At 39.1% G+C, this 19,471-nt stretch overlaps 1 protein-coding gene across 2 annotated transcripts in view; it reads left to right on the forward strand.

Moving 5' to 3' along the window:
- The window catches only part of rasgrf1 (Ras protein specific guanine nucleotide releasing factor 1), a 163,379-nt gene that overhangs the window by 51,675 nt on the left and 92,233 nt on the right, over positions 1-19,471 (forward strand). Inside the window, exon 1 of one of the 2 annotated variants that reach the window (XM_058387478.1) lies at positions 10,349-10,417. The exons of the other annotated variant lie outside the window; for it this stretch is intronic. The gene's annotated coding sequence lies outside the window, so the exon portion shown is untranslated. Of the gene's footprint in view, positions 1-10,348; positions 10,418-19,471 lie in introns of those variants that run through there. 2 annotated transcript variants of the gene reach the window in all.

Raw genomic sequence — 19,471 nt, forward strand, 5'->3', positions numbered from 1 at the left:
GGGGTTATATTTATTCAATTAATCATCTTTCAGATATTTATTTCTTTACTTTCAGGTGTTTAATATTGCAGAAGGAAATCCTCTTTTTACACAGTGTGTAACAGAATCCTTACCTACCTTAACATGTAGTTTTTAAATGTTTGCCTGTAAATTTTCACTGTACTTCTGCACTATTCTGCACTATTTCACTATTAAAAATATCTGCAGTTTTTTTCCATGTATCTTTCAATATTTTGCTGCTGTATTTTCTTTCTTTTTCTTTGTCACAACATTTTTTCAAATTATTTTTAGATTTTTTTTGTAATATGACAGCAAACACTTATACAAATATAAGTAATATGTAACATGTTGAGTGCAGGGTGCTCTTCTTTCTTCTATAGTAATAGTTTTGCCTCTGAGAAATTTAGACTAGTAATTTTTGTTTTTTTTCTGCACAGTTCGTCACCAACTGCTGTTGTTTTCTTTGCCAGACCTATTTGAGGTCTGGTTGTAAGTATTCCGGCCCTGGCATTCATGTGGATGTTTCTTTGACACATACCACCTACTCAAGCACTGTTGGAGACCAAGAATAAGCCTTCTTGGCAGTGGTATACCTTAATGCCATTGGCATCTTTCAGCAGGATAGTGCATCCTGCTGCACTGGAAAAAATTGTTCAGTAATGATATGAGGAACATGACCAAAGTGCTGGCGTGGCCTCCAAATGTGCATGTACTGGACAAACAAGTTAGATCCACAGGTTACAGGATGTAAAGGACCTGATGCTGACATCTTAGTGGCCGATAACACCTTTATAGATCTTGTGGCGTCCATGCCTTGATGGGTTAGAGCTGTTTTGGTGGTACAAGGGGGGATCTACACAATATTAGATGGGTAGTCTTAATGATATGGTGCCCCTGTAGTGTGGATTAAGGATGTGATGGGGATGTTTGCCTTCTTCTGTCCAACAAGTTGCTGGTTGTTGGTCCAGGCGAGATGTTCCGACATGAATGCCAAAGAACTTTGCATGCACATTCTTTTCAATGTAGAGATATTTATGCATGGGGGCTGGACATTAAGTCAAAATCTCTTATCAACCTTCAGAGACAGATTGCTGTTCTTGCACTAGATAGTGAGCCATTCCACCTGACCTCTTGAGGTCAATCATTGTGGGGTCATCAGCAAACTTAACAATGTGATTTGAACTGGATCTAACAGCAGAGTTATAGGTCATCAGCATGAACAGCGAAGTGTTGAGCAAAGTGGTCTCCCATTTACAGAGTGAGGTTCAATCAGCTGCTGGAGGTTAATTGTGTTGAATTCAAACTGAAGCCTAGGTCTAGGATTCTGATGTATGTATTCTTCTTGTCAAAGTGGGTTAGTGCCAGGTGCAGAACCTGTGAGATTGCATCATCCATGGAATTCTTGGGCAGTACACAAACAGAGCGTATAGTGTTTTGGGGAGTATAGTTCTAATGACTAGCTACTCAAAGCATTTCCTGAAGATTGGTATAAGTGCTACAGGGCAGTAAGTCATTAAGGCTTGACACCGCAGACTACTTTGCACCAGTATGATGGTATTATCCTTACAGGACTGTGCGATAATGCTTGGGGAGATATATAATTGTCAGGACACCAGCCAGCTGATCTTATCAGTTTTTAAGCAATCAATCAGGTACTTTATTGGGCCTTGCAGATTTATAAGGGTAAACTGGCATCTTCCCTCCTCATATATGCTGGAATTAAGGGGTAGATTTCTTCAGTGGAATAGTCTTTGGTGCTTCAAACCATGCACAGAAAGAACTGACTGCCTTTAGATGGGAGGCATCTGTGTCAGCATTTTCAAAGACACTATAGTCTGTATAGTCAAAGCAATCCTGAAGTGGCCAAACAAACTGCCACTAAATTGTCCACTAGATTATCATATGTCTGCACCACTACAAAAGCAACAAAAAATATAACTGCAAGGCTATGTAAAGTTGGCCTCCCACATGATCAGAAAATTATCAAAATAATGTCAGTTCTTTTTTGCATCATTTGTGCGCACAAACGTTTGTAACAGACATGTATGTTGGCCCTGGGTTGGTATCATCATGTCAAAGCTACCAGTCAAAAGTTTGGACACACCTTTTAATTCAATGCTTTTTGTTTAGGGATTTATTTTCTACATTCTAGAACAATACTGGAGATTTCAAAACTATGAAATAACACACATGGACTTAAGTAATCCATATGTAATGACAACAAAAAACAGTCAGTTGTTATTTTAAGACACAAAGGTCAGGTGTTCTGGAATAGTTCTTGCAAGAACAGTATTGTCAAGTGAATTTGCAAAACCCATCATGCACCATGATGAAACTGGCTCACATGAAGACCTTCCCAGTAAAGCAAGACCAAAACTTACCTCTGCTGCAGATAAGTTGTTCATTTAGAGTTGCCAGCCTCAGAAATCACCAATTAACAGCACCTCAGATTAGAGCCATTATGAAGGCTTTACAGAGCATAAGTAGCAGACATATCTCAATATCAACTGTTCAAAGGACATTATTGTGTGTTTCGGCCGCCTTCAGCATTGTTTTACAATGTAGAAAGAAATAAACATCAGGAAAGACCATGGAATTAGAAGGTGTGTCCAAACTTTTGACTGGTAGTGTATTTGAGTGAGCCTCCAAATGAAAATAAAATTCAAAAATTAAGTGTAGCAGGGGACCACACTATTTTTCAGATTTCCATTTTGAATTTGGTGAAAAACTGTAATAAAAATACAGCAGCATATAATATTATTGTGTGTGTTTGCTTCAATCTTAAGTGGGCATGTGACTTTCAAATAATTTCAGTAGTTTAAAGGAAAAAAAATAGCCCTTTCATGTAGTATGTGAGAGAATGTTATGGACCCTAACTAAGGTTCCTGTATCTATACGAACTTCATAATTCAATTCAATTTATTTGTTTAGCATGTTTAAAAATGGACATTGTCTCAAAGCAGCTTTACAGAAGTAGAACAAAAATTATAAAGTTTAACGTTAAGTTACTATCTATCCTTAATAAGCAAACCGAGGCAACAGTGGCAATAAAAAAAACTCCCTGAGATGATGATAATAAATAATGTCCTTTCTTTAGTAGTTTATATTAACATGCAATTGTGCAAGAAAGAGTTCCTGAGGAAATAATAGGTCAGTGTAGTTTCTGAGTTCATTATAGACTTACCACTAATTCCTTCCTGCTGAGTCTGACTGATGCATAGTCTCCAAGTGGTTCTATCCATGGCAGTCCCCTGAATCATGGGTAGTCCAGGTAGATCTATCTCCAGCAGACTATGACAGCATATCTAAAAAGGAGAGCCAAAAGGTGACAGGTCTGAGGGTTTTCTGGGACAAAAAACATCCAACCACTTCACAGTCAGCAAACCTGAGTGACTTGTGAGAGTGGTAAGGAGACAGCATCCAAACATCCCAGTACATGGAATACTCTATTCCCATGAACCTTCCAGATTTACTCACATTTTAAACAAATGTGTTTTCAGCCTGGACTTAAACACTGAGACTGTGCCTGAGTCCCGAACACTAATTGGAAGGCTGTTTCATAACTGTGGTGCTTTGTAAGAAAAAGCTCTGCCCCCTGCTGTAGCCTTTGCCACTTGTGATACTTCCAAATAGCCTGCACCTTTTGATCAAAATAGGTGTGGCAAATCATAAAAAAATGGTTGCTGAGGTACTATGGCATGAGACCATTTAGTGATTTATAGGTTTGTAATAGTATTTTATAATTGATGTGACATTTGACTGGGAGCCAATACAGTCAAATAAGATAGGAGTAATATGTTCATATCTTCTGGTTCTAGTTAGGACTCTAGCTGCTGCATTCTGGACTAACTGCAGACATGCAGTAGTCAGACATGCAGACAGTAAGGCCTTACAACAATCGAACCTAGAGGTAATAAAAGCATGGACTATTTTTTTGCATCAAGTAGTGATATAATTTCTTTTCTTAGCATTATTTCTGAAATGAAATAAGGCTGCTCTATGATATTATCAGTATGAGCTTCAAAAGATAACCACCAATAATCACACCAAGGTCCTTTACTGCTGCACATGATGGAACATTCAGATTTACTTTATAATCAAAGAACTTACTTCTGGCTGCATGTGGCACTAGTACAGGCATGGCCGTCTTATCATAGTTAAGCAGAAGGAATGTAGTGAGCATCCACTGTCTCATGTCCTTTACACATTCTTCAATCTTAATAAGCTGTCTCATCTGTTTTAGCTGAAACAAGCTGTGTGTCGTCAGCAACAGTGAAAGCTCATTTCTAATGTTAATTGCACCAATGGGTAGCATATATAAGGAAAAAAGCAGTGGACCTAAAACAGAACCTTGTGGAACACCAAACATAACCTTGGTAAGCATAGAGAACTCACCATTTAGATCTAGAAACTGATTATGATCAGTCAAAAAAAGGAGAGAGCAGTTCCCTTAACACCAACAACATTTTCTAGCCTGTCAAGTAGTATAGTATGGTCAATGATGTTAAAAGCTGCACTAAGATCAAGTAACATAAGCAAGGAGACACAACCCTGATTAGAGGCCAGTAACAGGTCATTCATGACTTTGAATCATTGCTGTCATAACTGCTGTGGTTCAACCTTTTCTAGGACTTTGGAAATAAAGGGGAGGTTTGATATTGGCCTATAGTTGGACTTCTGACAGGGGTCAAGGTCAGGTTTTTTAATCAGGGGTTTGATAACCACTTTACTCGAAGGGGAGTAAAACATTCAAAGGACTGATAAGAAATAGTAATATTATTTACTGGATTATCTATCAAATTATTTGGTTTTAAATGAATAGTCTGAATTTTTATCAATTTATATTATCAACTTTTTCATTGAAATAATTCATGAAGTCATTGCTGCTGCATATAGATAAATTTATGTTAAATTTGCTACAGTATTAAATAAAAATGCAGGATTGTTTTTATTATCTTTGATATGGGTGGAGAGATATGCTGATCTAGCAGCACTTAGTTTTTTTGTAGCTCAGAAGGCTTTCCTTCCATGCTAACTGAAATACTGATAATTTAGTTTGACACCATTTACTTTCCAATTTTCTAGTTGATTGTTTTAATGTTTGTGTTTGGTTTAATGTTTAATGCTTGTTTCTTCTCTTTAATTATTTTCCTTTTAAGTGGCACTACAGTATCTAGGGTGTAGAGAAACAGTGACTAAGTAATCAGAAGTCTGATCAAGTTCTGTGGGGTCAGACAGTGATCCAATCATGGATGATAATTCTGGGAGACTACTGGTAAATCTCTCTGCAGTAGCAGACAAATACGTTTAACATGGTGACATGGCAAATTGCATACAGGGATGCAATTAGGGGTGTACTCACTTTTGTTGCCAACAGTTTAGACATTAATGGCTGTGTGTTGAGTAGTTTTGAGGTGACAACAAATTTACATTGTTATACAGGCTGTACACTCACTACTTTACATTGTAGCAGTCATTTCTTCAGTGGTGTCACATGAAAAGATATAATAAAATATTTACAAAAATGTGAGGGGTGTACTCACTTCTGTGAGATACTGTATGTTAAGTTGGTATGAAGAACTTCAGATGTGTTGAATTTATGAGATTTTTCATGGCTCCTAGCTTATTGTCAGGAATAACTGCAACACCTCCTCCCCTGCCTATTACTGATCAGATGAGCTTTATTTAATGGTACATACCTGTTTGGTTTAATCTGTGTTTCTCTTAAGCATAGAACACTAAGCTTCTGATCAGTAATGAATCAGTGCTTTAGATGCAAGAGATCTTATGTTTAACAGTCCTAGCTTCAGATCAAAGTTGCTGGTTGTGCATTCACTATGATCTTATCTTATGATTGGTTACTAAAACAAATTTTTGAGTGTTTCTGCATTGTTGTTTAGCTCAGGGAATGTTGTGAACCCTGGGAGATAACTCATTGCTGCTAGCAGATGGTCAGATTAGCCTGCTTGTCTAAAGCCTTAGTGTTAGCATTCTACCCGCTTTGAATGGTCTAATGCTGTAGTTGGGGGGGTTTGCTAACTCCACCTATGGCATCCAGATTTTCCCTCTACAGACACAGCATTACTCTTGCTATCACTAATCCTCCCTGGCATCTGGATGCACACCTCTAAAGCAAATAACATCTTTGTTAGAGAGCTAACTAAAATACACTTATCACAAGTAAAATTAATGCTTATGACTTACTAAAGAATTAGAATTACTAAACATCCTGCATTTTACACAGTGTACAAGAAGGATATCTGCCATACTTAATGATTACATACCTTTGAGTGAACATTAATATTCACTGGATATTAAAATGATCCAAAGTGGGATACCTCCACTTGATGTGTAAAGACAGAAAACAAAAAGTGTCTCCCGAAAAAATAACTATGATAGGAAAATGAAAAGAAAAAACAAACAAACAAAAGCATCAGTGCAGAATATTGAGGAAAGTGACACTGATAGGGAAGTAATTACACCTGCACAACTCTTTGAAGATTTCCATCTTTCTCCAACCATCCCTATTTTCTTGGTAAAACCATTAACATGTTCATGCACATGTGTATATAAAATATATCCTGTAATTGCTGATAATTTACAGCAAGGGATGTCAATGTTCAGTATTAGTATTCATGACACTTGCAGCAAGGGGGAACATGGAGAAAAGGCACAGAGTCAGGGAAAAGTGCTCATTCATTTAAACAAAGTGCAAAGTAAAAGAATATGGAAAAAAAATGAAGAGGTGTCACAGTGGAAGGTCCAGTTGAAGTAGTGCTGGAGGTTTCAGTGGAGTGTGGGTGAAGTAGCCAGGTAGGGAGGCAGCAATCACCCATAACTCCACTCTTATCTCCCCCTACTGTACTGCTGAGCCTGGCTCCCTCCGAGAGTCTTCTCCTTGAGGGTAAGGAGTTATGGAGCGCTTCTGATTGTTTTTTTTATACTTTCAGCTGCCCTGCCTTTTCATCACACTCAGCTGCGCTGGCCTTGGTGCTGAAAGGCTGATCCACCTTGTATTTACACTCAGTGGCACTGGCTTTGGTGCTGAGATGCCATTGTTCTTTTAAAACTGCCAGTTTATTTTGGTGAGGAGTGGTTTTGACAACGTGTGTGTGGTGGTGTGTGTACTGCCATTAGAGTAATGTGGTTTTTTTTTTCACTGAAAATTAATAAATGGTCATTTTGACCTATAGGGGACAAATCAGGATCCCCAAAAATGGTCGCACTGCTGCCGCTAAGACCAGATACAGTGATTGGATAGCCAAGTCTTCAAGGTTTACTAAGACCAACAGGGAGTATTTATACAGTAGAAAGGTGTAGTATGCTGTGTTATCAATTGATAAACGAAAGGGCATCAGCAAAAACAGACGTGGTGGTTGACATGTTTATTGTAGGTTTGTCAGGTTTATTACGAAAGGGTTATTTAAGTTACAGAAGAAGAAAGGAGTGCTGTTTGCACAAGATGTTAATGTACCTGTGTTGCATGTGCTCTCAGCATCACAATATCCTCATAATAGCGCAATAGCTTTCTGAGTGGCTGGCATTAGGTACAACTCTACTAAAAGGAGCTATTTGTGACTTTTCACTTGCTCTGCTTGATATATTCAAGGCATTCACCCCTCATCATGACATGACAAAAGGCATAGATCAATGACTTAGTTTAACTGATGGGCAAAACCTGCACCCTACACATTACTGTCATGCTTTATCAGAGATGATGTGACCTACTTCATAAAGATCATTAGCTGCTGAAAATGTTTCAGAAATAAAGGTTACACTGTGAGGGAGTTCTACCTCAGAGCCACAGCTGAACCATTAGCGGTCAATCATGACAAGGAAAGAGACAAAATCCTGGTGGAGATATTTGACTGTGAACCAGTGATGTCAGGCATAAGACAGTTAAATTCCTTGTGTAATGTTGCACATATCATAATGTCAACAATGAAGCAAACCCCAACATTTACAATTAAGCTATCTGCTCATCTTCATACTGTAGCCACACCAAAGCATGGAATGGATGTTTGTTTCCTTTTTCCCTGTTGATGTTAATTTCCTGGAGAAAGAGGGAATGAAAGCACTTGTAAGAAAATAAAACAATAAACCAATCAAAGGTCTTAATGGAGAAGTTGTTTATTGCAGTGCAGCAGTGACAAAATACATGAAGTACTTCAGATTCAGAGTTAAAAAGAATGCAGGACAAACCTGCTTAAAATGTTTACACTATTTTTCCTGTTTCTAATTTAATGTTTTTTATTTTACTTTACATGCAAATTGTCCTACATTGATCATTGAATTCTCTGCAATCTGTTGTCCCAATATGGAGCACAGCATAGCCTAATGCACTGACAAATAATGTGAAAGATGCATATACAAATGGCAGTTTTAAAAGTTACATCCCAAATTATACTTGAATAGGTAAGAATTAGCAGTAATGCATTTGTTGGAAAAAACTGCATAGACACAACGGCTGCCTCATTAGGACCTTTATCATGAGTTTGTGCACTAATCCAAATAGATATTCCTAGTCCAGGTGACTCCTAGTACACTCTCCACAAATGCCAATAACTTCTGACTGAAGGGGGCTTGCTTTGGATGATTTACTTGAAAATTTTCTGTTAGGTGGTCTGTGGATGAGCTGGTTGCAACATTTATTTTATTTCTGTTTGATGTAATTTACAAAGATGCCAGCAGGCACTGATACATAAACACATCACTATTCATTGTAAACACAGTCTTGACTAGTCACACACTTCTATCTCACACACTGATGGCTCAGATTAAGTGAAATGCTTATACATCACTTTTTTTTCCATTATCATTTGCATCACTATTTACTCTCTGCTATACTTTTAAGGTTATTTACACCTCTTATTCCTGTGTAGTGTTTGTCTATAGCAGGGGTGTCAAACCGTATCCACAAAGGGCCGGTGCGGGTGCAGGTTTTCATTGCAACCAAGCAGAAGTCACACCACCTGTTTAATCAACTGTTCTTGGCTTTCAGTAGATTCAGGTGTGGATTCTGCTCGGTTGCAATGAAAATCTGCACCCACACCGGCCCTTTGTGGATATGGTTTGATACCCCTGGTCTACAGTATTCTAATACTATAAAAATGCTGTTTTTTTTTTTACCATTTTATTTACTATTCTATTACTGTAAAAGTTATATACACTTATGTCAAAAAGTATTTTCACTTGTGTGGAAAACTCTTCATTCCAGAATTGCTTTATACAGCCACAGTGGGGGATTTGTAGAATGAAATGTCAAGTGTAAGGTCCTGCAACAGCATCTCAGAGGGGTTGAAGTGAGGATTTTGTCAAATGTATTTTGTTTCTTTTGAGACATTCAGAGGTAGACTTTCTGATTTTCTGGTAGAGGGCACAATTCACAGTCCTGTTTTTTAATGGCAAGCTACCTAGAGCATGAAGCAGACAGGTGCAGCATTATACTGCAGTGACACGTATGCACAGAGCACTCAAACAATAGACCCAATAGAAGAGTTTGGCCAGAAATATTTGAGCAAAGTATGGGTCATTCAGGTTCTGAATTTTTTTTTTATTTGAAAGGGACCATGTACAATTATAAACATAAATGTGTCCATTTAATGCATCATACCGAATTTAGCCAAAAGGATCATTTTCATCCGTGGTCCCTTGGCAGATAATCACAAACATAAAAACAAAGTAACAAACACATACGATCTAGTGATACTGTACCTATACACATCCTATCAGAGCCACAATAAAAAAATAAAAATAAGGTTCAGTAAAACCACAATCATATCAGTGTTTACAGACTTGAGTTGATAGTTGATAAAATTTTAGTTTTAGTTTGAAAAGGTCAATAGATGTGCACATCCTTATGTCTTCGGGTAACATGTTCCACCAAGTAATTAGCCTTCACTGAGAAAGATGATAATCCAAAAGCAGAGTGACATAAAGAAACAACACAATCACTACTAGATGACGATCTAATAGATCTTAAAAAATCTGCAGAGGTGAGTTGCACAAGAACATGAAGTATGGGAGGGGCTCAAAAAATTATATTTCTCCAAAACCCTACAGTGGTGATACTGGTTAGGCTTTTTGTTCAAAGTTTTTAAAGTCGGTTTATAAAGAGATCTTAAAGGTTTAATAACTGTTTCTCCTGCTTGACCCCAACATGTCGCACAATATGACAAATGAAAACAAATTGTAGCATGCATGAGTCATAGCTACGTCAGTGGGAAGACATAATTTTATATTCCTCACCATTTTCTTTACATGCTTTTTGAAACTAATCTTTGAGTCCAATGTTAAACCAAGATAATTAAACTCTGTGACAATTTCTATCTTTTCACCATTTATAGAGATATCTACATTGGAGCAACAAATATTCGTTTTAGAAAAAAACATCCCTTTTGTTCTACCAGTGTTCAAGGTAAGGCACGATTGCTCTAACCACTGTGTAATCCTTTCCATAGCGACTTTTAACTATTAACTCGGCATACATTTGCACCTGTATCCCTTCACACTGTTGTGGAAGGTCATTAATGTACAGACTAAATAATAAAGGGCCTAATATTGATCCTTGGGGTATGCCCATTGTACAGTTTAAATTATTAGAATGAACCCCTTTAATTTTTACACATTTCTGTCTATTTAATAAATATGAGGAAATCCATGCTAAGGCTCCATATGAAAATTGGAAATTAGATAGTTTAGAGAGAAGAACATTGTGATTAACGCACATCTAAGAATATAGCACCAACTGTTTCAGTAGAATGATTTATTCTGAAACCAAACTGCATACAGTGTAAACCAGTCTTAGCTGTATTAACTTCTCAAAATTGAGACAGAACTCTTTTATCTTACCAGGTTGAATTTGCTCTGAAATAATGAGAGAGAATATTTCCTTTCTTCATTGTTCAACTTCTCTTGACCCATAGAACTAGAAAATCTATAGTTTTACTTAAAAGTAGTCCCAGACGAGCTGTGGTAATGGCCTATCAAAAAGATAGGAAATGTAGTTTTCATGGAACTACACTGTTAATGGAATATCTATGCCTGGAAGATCTATGCCTCTACCTGGCAGCATGTATGAGCGTTACTTGATCAGATGTTACATAGATCCTGTTGTGCCTCAGATGCATCAGCTGTTGTTCTGCCCCAAATTTTTCTCCACCTTGTTCTTGACCTCTTTGATTATTACTTTAAGCAAGTTCATCAGTTCAGCAAGAATCTGGAGTTGTTTTGCATCTTTTGAGGGGAAATCCTTGATTGCGTGGTTGATGAAAGGGAGTTCCAAGGTGGCTAATTTGCTGTAGATCTGGTCGCATATGAAGTAACATCTAGGGAAGCCAATAAAGGATGGTGAATGGATTAATGTGTGGACCAGAGTCTCACACAGATTTCAGAAAAGCACTTAATTTAACATAATTGGGTGTGTGGGATGAAGACCTGCAAAATTCAACTTAGAAAAGACAGTTAAAGAAAATTGAAGAAAATAAAATAAAAATATAGTTGCAAGCAACGATGATCAGGCCCAAGCAGCGGTGGCATCGCCACCCAAGCGCACCAGACACAGTGGGCACATGCATTTAAAGGGGAAATAACAAAAGGACGAAAGTGACAATTTGGGTCCAATGAAAGTGATCACAGCAATGTCCAGTGATGTCAAAAGGGACAATGACTCTCCCTCTAAACCATATTACTATATCAGGATATATATATATATATATATATATATATGTATGTGTGTGTGTGTGTGTGTGTGTATATATATATATATATATATATATATATATATATATATATATATATATATATATATATATATATATACACACACACACATACATATATACACTATATTGCCAAAAGTATTCGCTCACCCATCCAAATAATCAGAATCAGGTGTTCCAATCACTTCCATGGCCACAGGTGTATAAAATCAAGCACCTAGGCATGCAGACTGTTTTTACAAACATTTGTGAAAGAATGGGTCGCTCTCAGGTCAGCTCAGTGAATTCCAGCGTGGAACTGTGATAGGATGCCACCTGTGCAACAAATCCAGTCGTGAAATTTCCTCGCTCCTAAATATTCCACAGTCAACTGTCAGCTGTATTATAAGAACGTGGAAGTGTTTGGGAACGACAGCAACTCAGCCACGAAGTAGTAGGCCATGTAAACTGACGGAGCGGGGTCAGTGGATGCTGAGGCGCATAGTGCGAAGAGGTCGCCAACTTTCTGCAGAGTCAATCGCTACAGACCTCCAAACTCCATGTGGCCTTCAGATTAGCTCAAGAACAGTGCGCAGAGAGCTTCATGGAATGGGTTTCCATGGCCGAGCAGCTGCATCCAAGCCATACATCACCAAGTGCAATGCAAAGCGTCGGATGCAGTGGTGTAAAGCACGCCGCCACTGGACTCTAGAGCAGTGGAGACGCATTCTCTGGAGTGACGAATCACGCTTCTCCATCTGGCAATCTGATGGACGAGTCTGGGTTTGGCAGTTGCCAGGAGAACGGTACTTGTCTGACTGCATTGTGCCAAGTGTAAAGTTTGGTGGAGGGGGGATTATGGTGTGGGGTTGTTTTTCAGGAGCTGGGCTTGGCCCCTTAGTTCCAGTGAAAGGAACTCTGAATGCTTCAGCATACCAAGACATTTTGGACAATTCCATGCTCCCAACTTTATGGGAACAGTTTGGAGCTGGCCCCTTCCTCTTCCAACATGACTGTGCACCAGTGCACAAAGCAAGGTCCATAAAGACATGGATGACAGAGTCTGGTGTGGAGGAACTTGACTGGCCTGCACAGAGTCCTGACCTCAACCCAATAGAACACCTTTGGGATGAATTAGAGCGGAGACTGAGAGCCAGGCCTTCTCGTCCAACATCAGTGTGTGACCTCACAAATGTGCTTCTGGAAGAATGGTCAAAAATTCTCATAAACACACTCCTAAACCTTGTGGACAGCCTTCCCAGAAGAGTTGAAGCTGTTATAGCTGCAAAGGGTGGACCGACGTCATATTGAACCCTATGGATTAGGAATGGGATGTCACTTAAGTTCATATGCAAGTCAAGGCAGGTGAGCGAATACTTTTGGCAATATAGTGTATATATATATCCTGATATAGTAATATGGTATAATAATATGGTAAAATAATACCATAATAATATGGTAAAATAATAATATGGACAAATAATTGTCTCTCTCTCTCATGTACAGTGTATATATATATATATATATATATATATATATATATATATATATATATATATATATATATATACACACTGTACATGAGAGAGAGAGAGTCAGCTAGAAAAAAATATACACATTTCAGTAAAAGAAAAATTTGTATAAATAATTTATTACTAAATTTCTTGCTATATGTTATAGAATGATATATATGATGATATTCTGATGATAATATATAATATACATCATACTATTTTTCTTTTCCTAAAGTGTATATACATTTGTTGGTTGACTCTGTATATACACTTTTCACAAAAAGTTAAGGATATTTGGCTTTTGGGTGAAATTTATGGAAAATGTAAAAAGTTGCTACAGTGATATTATATCATGAAAGTAGTGCATTTACGTAGAAGCATGCAATGGTGATTTCCTCATCTCAAACAATTTATTGAAACAAAAGCCAACAACAGTGGTGGGTATACCACAACAAAAAATGTCAGTGTCTCAATAATTTGTCATGTGCCCTTGACCATCAATTACAGCTTGACAACCACGTCTCATGCTGTTCATGAGTTGACTTATTGTCTGCTGAGGCATGGCATTCCACTCTTCTTGAAGGGTGGCCCTTAGATCTGTGAGGTTCTGGGGTGCTCAGGTGATCCCATAGGTTTTCTATGGGATTCAGGTCTGGAGAAAGTGCAGGCCACTCCATTTGAGGTACCCCAGCCACCAGCAGCCATTCCCTAATGATGCGACCTCGATGAGCTGGGGCATTGTCATTCATGAAGATGTAATTAAGCCTGTGTTGTTCATGCAGGTGCACAATGACTGGATTAATGATGTTATTCAGGTAGTATTGGCTTGTCACTGTACCATTCACAATTAGACACACCTGCCCAAACTGTAACACCGCCACCACCAAAGGCTCGTCTGGTGACAACAGTGGCTGATGTATAGTGCTCTCCTTGATGTCTCCAACATCGTTGGCGGCCATCATTTCTGCTCAACATGAATCGACTTTCATCAGAGAACAGCACTGAGGCCCACTGGTCCCTCGTCCAGCGTAAATGCTCCCTGGCCCATGCAAGACGATGACGCCTGTGCCTGGTGGTGTGGTCAGGTACCCTTGCAGGTCGTCTAGCACGCAGACCACGCTGATGTAAATGGTTTTGAATGGTCTGACGTGACACTTGGGTGCCTCTCACCTCCCTTAAATGTGACTGGAGTTGAGTGGCATTCATCATCCAGTTCCTCAGGGCACTGTTCACAATGAAGCGGTCATCAACGTGGGATGTGGCCAAAGGACGTCCACTTCTATGCCTTTCTCTTCCAGTCTCTCTGTATCTCTGTCGCAACCTGCTGATGACACTCTAAGCTCAGTGGCCACTTCGCTCTGAGAACAGCCTGTTTGAAGCTTTGCAACAGCGAGGTACTGGTGATCAATTGTTAGGTGTGGTCTTGGTCTCATGATGTCAAAATGTGAACAGCATGATGAAGAGGACTGTTAAAATACCAATTCTAATTGAACCAGAAAATTTATTGGTCGATTCATGGATCAAACACCAGTTGTGAATTTTGCCATTAAGCACCTTGTTAGAGAACAGCAAGTTATGCAAAAAGTACTGAAACATCAAACAGTTGGACATGTGCATTCAAAAGTGTAGAGAAGGTCAAATTAAGTTCACCTGTAAAGGCTATAGTGCATTTTAGGTGCATCCTGAAATTTCACCCAAAAGCCGAATATCCTTTTTGTGAGTAGTTTATAAATTGTGAACATGAAGCCATATTCAAAAAAAGAAATAAATAAAGGGGAAAAAGCTTCATCCATCTAGTGGACATAGTCTAGTACTGCAGGAGTCAATCCAAAACCATGTCTAGTTAATAGACTGATGAATGTAAAAATTTGTTGTGAGCTGTTAGAGCATCACAAAACCATGAAACTAAGCAAACTTACTCACAACCAATTGTTCTTTGTATGTGAAATGTTTTGAAACATTTGGACTTTCCACTGTTATGATATAAGACCATTTAATTTTTTTCAGTTATGTCCTCACCATAGCAACATCATTTAAAATATCACAAATTCCTTCACTGTTTCATATCAGCCATGTCTTCACATCATTTTGACTGATTTTGAACCAAATCAGGTGAAAGGAAGGGACAATACATAAGATTTCTAAAAGTGACACATTTCCTGCTGCCAGTTGGTGGCGCTATGACTCAGACTCATAATTGTCATATCGCTGTGATCAGCTTTTTTCTCTTAAGATTACCTTGAGGTAATCACTCAATGTACACCGAAGTTATTAGCCATTTCCTGTTTTCTTTTATTCGCAATAAGTTTAAGGGCTCCTCATGGCTGAACCGTTTGAGATATCAAAAATCCCTTGGCAAGGTTGCATCATCAATGTCTTCAGATCATATTGGAGCCTGTTTGCTTAAAATCATACAAATCCCCTAGGAGGAGTATATCAAATTCCATTGGGTGCGTTTTTCAAACTTCCCAAAATAACTGACTTCCTGTTAAGCAAATCCATGACAGGTGGATGAATGTCATTTAGCTCAATGAGATCTAATTGTATACCATGTGTCATGTATATACATACAAGTGAATATGAGCTGTGCAGCTATATTTCTGACAAAGTTCCAGGGGGCACTGTGACAGCCCTGTGCCATGTCTGGGGACCAGCCCCACTGGCCTTTCTCATAAACATTTGCACTTTATATGTGAAATATTTTGGAACATTAGGCCTTTCCACTCATAATAGAAGAAAATTAATCTTCTCATATCTTATGTTCATATGTAAATCGTCGCCATTCACAAATTCCTTCACAGTTTCACATCAGCCATGTATTGTCATTATTCTGACTGATTTTGAACCAAATCAGATGAAAGTAAGGGACAAAATATTAGAGATTTCAAAAAGTGACACACTTCCTGCTGCGATTTGGTGGTGCTATGACTGACACTGATAGTAGTCATGTCCATGTGATCAGCTTTCTTCTCATAACATAAAGTTGAGGTTTGATGTACATGACACAATATACACCTAAGTTATTAGCCACTTCCTGTTTCCTTTTATTCGCCATACGTTTAAGGGCTCCTCACAGCTGAACCCTTTGTGATATCAAAAATCTCTTATCAACTTTAGATCATCAATGTCTTCAGATCATATTGGTCCCTGTCTGGTCAAAATCATACAAATCCCCTAGGAGGAGTATATCAAATTCCATTGGGTGCGTTTTTCAAATATCCCAAAATAACTGACTTCCTGTTAAGCAGATCCCATGACAGGTGGATGAACGTCATTTAGCTCAATGAGAACTAAATGTATACCGGCTCTCATGCATATACGTCCAAGTGAATATGAGCTGTGCAGCTATATTTCTGACAAAGTTCCAGGGGGCGCTGTGACAGCCCTGTGCCACGCCCAGGGACCAGCCACACTGGCCTTTCTCATAAACATTTACATACTCTATGGGAAATATTTTGGAACATTAGGCCTTTCCACTCGTAAGATATGAGAAGATTCATTTTCTTCTATTATGTTCTCATGTAAATCGTCACCATAGTAACATGATTCAAGGTATCAAAAATTCCTTCACAGTTTCACATCAGCCATGTCTTGTCATTATTCTGACTGATTTTGAACCAAATCAGGTGAAAGTAAGGGAGAAAATATTAGAGATTTCAAAAAGTGATACACTTCCTGCTGCCAGTTGGTGGCGCTATGACAGAGACTCACAGTTGTCATATCAGTGTGATCAGCTTTCAATGCTTAACATAAGGTTTCATGTAGATCACTTAATGTACACTGAAGTTATTAGCCACTTCCTGTTTCATTTTATTCACCATAAGTTTAAGGGCTTCTCACGGCTGAACCGTTTGAGATATCAAAAATCCCTCATCAATTTTGCATTATCAATGTCTTGAGATCATTTTAGCAATTCCCTAGGAGGAGTATTTCAAATGCCATTGGGTGTGTTTTGCAAACAACTCAAAATAACTCACTTCCTGTGGATTAGACTTAATGACATGCAGTGTGAAAGTTGTTCAGTTCAATAAGATCTAAGTGTGTACCAAGTTGTACTTGGATATGTGCAAGTGTGTATCAGCTATGCAGCAAGATGTTCTAGGGGGCGCTGTAACGGGTGTGAGCCACGCCCAGGGCCAAGCCATGGTGACGTCCTAATGGCCACAGATTCCAACCTGTCTGCTGATTTTCAAGAGTTTTTGAGCATGTTAAGGGGTCCAAAATGCCCCAAAATATTTTGTCCAAAATTTTTGTCCAAAATTTTTTGTAAATATTATTATACCTTTCATGTGACAAGACTGAAGAAATGACACTCTGCTACAATGTAAAGTAGTGAGTGTACAGCCTGTATAAGAGTGTAAATTTGCTGTCCCCTCAAAATAACTCAACACACAGCCATTAATGTCTAAACCATTGACAACAAAAGTGAGTACACCCCTAAGTGGAAATGTCCAAATTGGGCCCAATTAGCCATTTACCCTCCCCGGTGTCATGTGACTTGTTACATGACATGGCACCTCATGGCAAAGAACTCTCTGAGGATCTAAAAAAAAGAATTGTTGCTCTATGTAAAGATGGCCTAGGCTGTTAGAAGATTGCCAAGACCCTGAAACTGAGCTGCAGCACAGTGGGCCTGATCATACAGCGGTTTTACAAGACGGGTTCCACTCAGAACAGGCCTCACCATGGTCGACCAAAAAAGTTAAGTGCATGTGCTCAGCGTCATATCCGGAGGTTGTCTTTGAGAAATAGACATATGAGTGCTGCAGAGGTTGAAGGGGTGGGGGGGGTCAGCCTATCAGCGCTCAGACCATACACCACACACTGCATCAAATTGGTCTGCATGGCTGTCGTCCCAGAAGGAAGCCTCTACTAAAGATGATGCACAAGAAAGCCCGCTACAGTTTGCTGAAGACAAGCAGACTAAGGACATGGATTACTGGAACCATGTCCTGTGGTCCTATGAGACCAAGATAAAGTTATTTGGTTCAGATGGCGTCAAGTGTGTGTGGCGGCAACCAGGTGAGGTGTACAAAGACAAGTGTGTCTTGCCTACAGTCAAGCATGGTGGTGGGAGTGTCATGGTCTGGGCCTGCATGAGTGCTGCCGGAACTGCGGAGCTACAGTTCATTGAGGGAACCATGAATGACAACATGTACTGTGGCATACTGAAGCAGAGCATGATCCCCTCCCTTTGGAGACTGGGGCGCAGGGCAGTATTTCAACATGATAACGACCCCAAATACACCTCCAAGACGACCACTGCCTTGAGAAAGAAGCTGAGGGTAAAGGTGATGGACTGGCCAAGCATATCTCCAGACCTAAACCCTATTGAGCATCGGTGGGGCATCCTCAAACAGAAGGTGGGGGAGCTCAAGGTCTCCAACATCCACTAGCTCTGTGATGTCATCATGGAGGAGTGGAAGAGGACTCCAGTGGCAACCTGTGAAGCTCTGTTAAACTCCATGCCCAAGAGGGTTAAGGCAGTGCTGGAAAATAATGGTGGCCACACAAAATATTGACACTTTGGGCCCAATTTGGACATTTCCAATTAGGGGTGTACTCACTTTTGTTGCCAACGGTTTAGACATTAATGGCTGTATGTTGAGTTATTTTGAGGGGACAGCAAATTTACACTGTTATACAGGCTGTACACGCACTACATTGTAGCAGTGTCATTTCTCCAGTGTTGTCACATGAAAAGATATAATAAAATCTTTACAAAAATGTGAGGGGTGTACTCACTTTTGTGAGATACTGTATGTGAGCTAAACTAAATAATGTTTTATTGTCATGTCATTGAGATTAAAGTAGCTAATTAAGATGCCACGCAAACCCAAAAAACATAGAATAAATGACAGAAGCCCAGAGAGTCATTTAAGATCACCGTAGTGGTGAGGTCAGCAACGAGGCTAACAAGGCAGTGCTAGAGGGGATAGCTTCCCTATAATAAAATTTTCAGCTATTTAAGTCAGAAATAGTTGTATACTACTATAAAAAAAGAGACTGATGTATAGGGCTGGGCAATGATTAAAATTTTTAACTGCAATTAATCGCATGATTGTCATGAGTTAATGCAAGTTAACACTCTCTCTGTTCCGTGCCTTTCTCCGTGTTTGTGTATCCTCCCGTTCTATTTCTTTCCTGGTTCCTTTCAGCCTTGCGGCAGTCTTACGCTTATCCCAAATGCTCTCATTGGTTCAGACGCGTCATGACATTTATCCCAAGCCAGTATGGATCAAGATCCCACCCCTCCCG

Source organism: Hemibagrus wyckioides, linkage group LG04, assembly GCF_019097595.1.
Source record: "Hemibagrus wyckioides isolate EC202008001 linkage group LG04, SWU_Hwy_1.0, whole genome shotgun sequence".
Classification (NCBI taxonomy): domain Eukaryota; kingdom Metazoa; phylum Chordata; class Actinopteri; order Siluriformes; family Bagridae; genus Hemibagrus; species Hemibagrus wyckioides.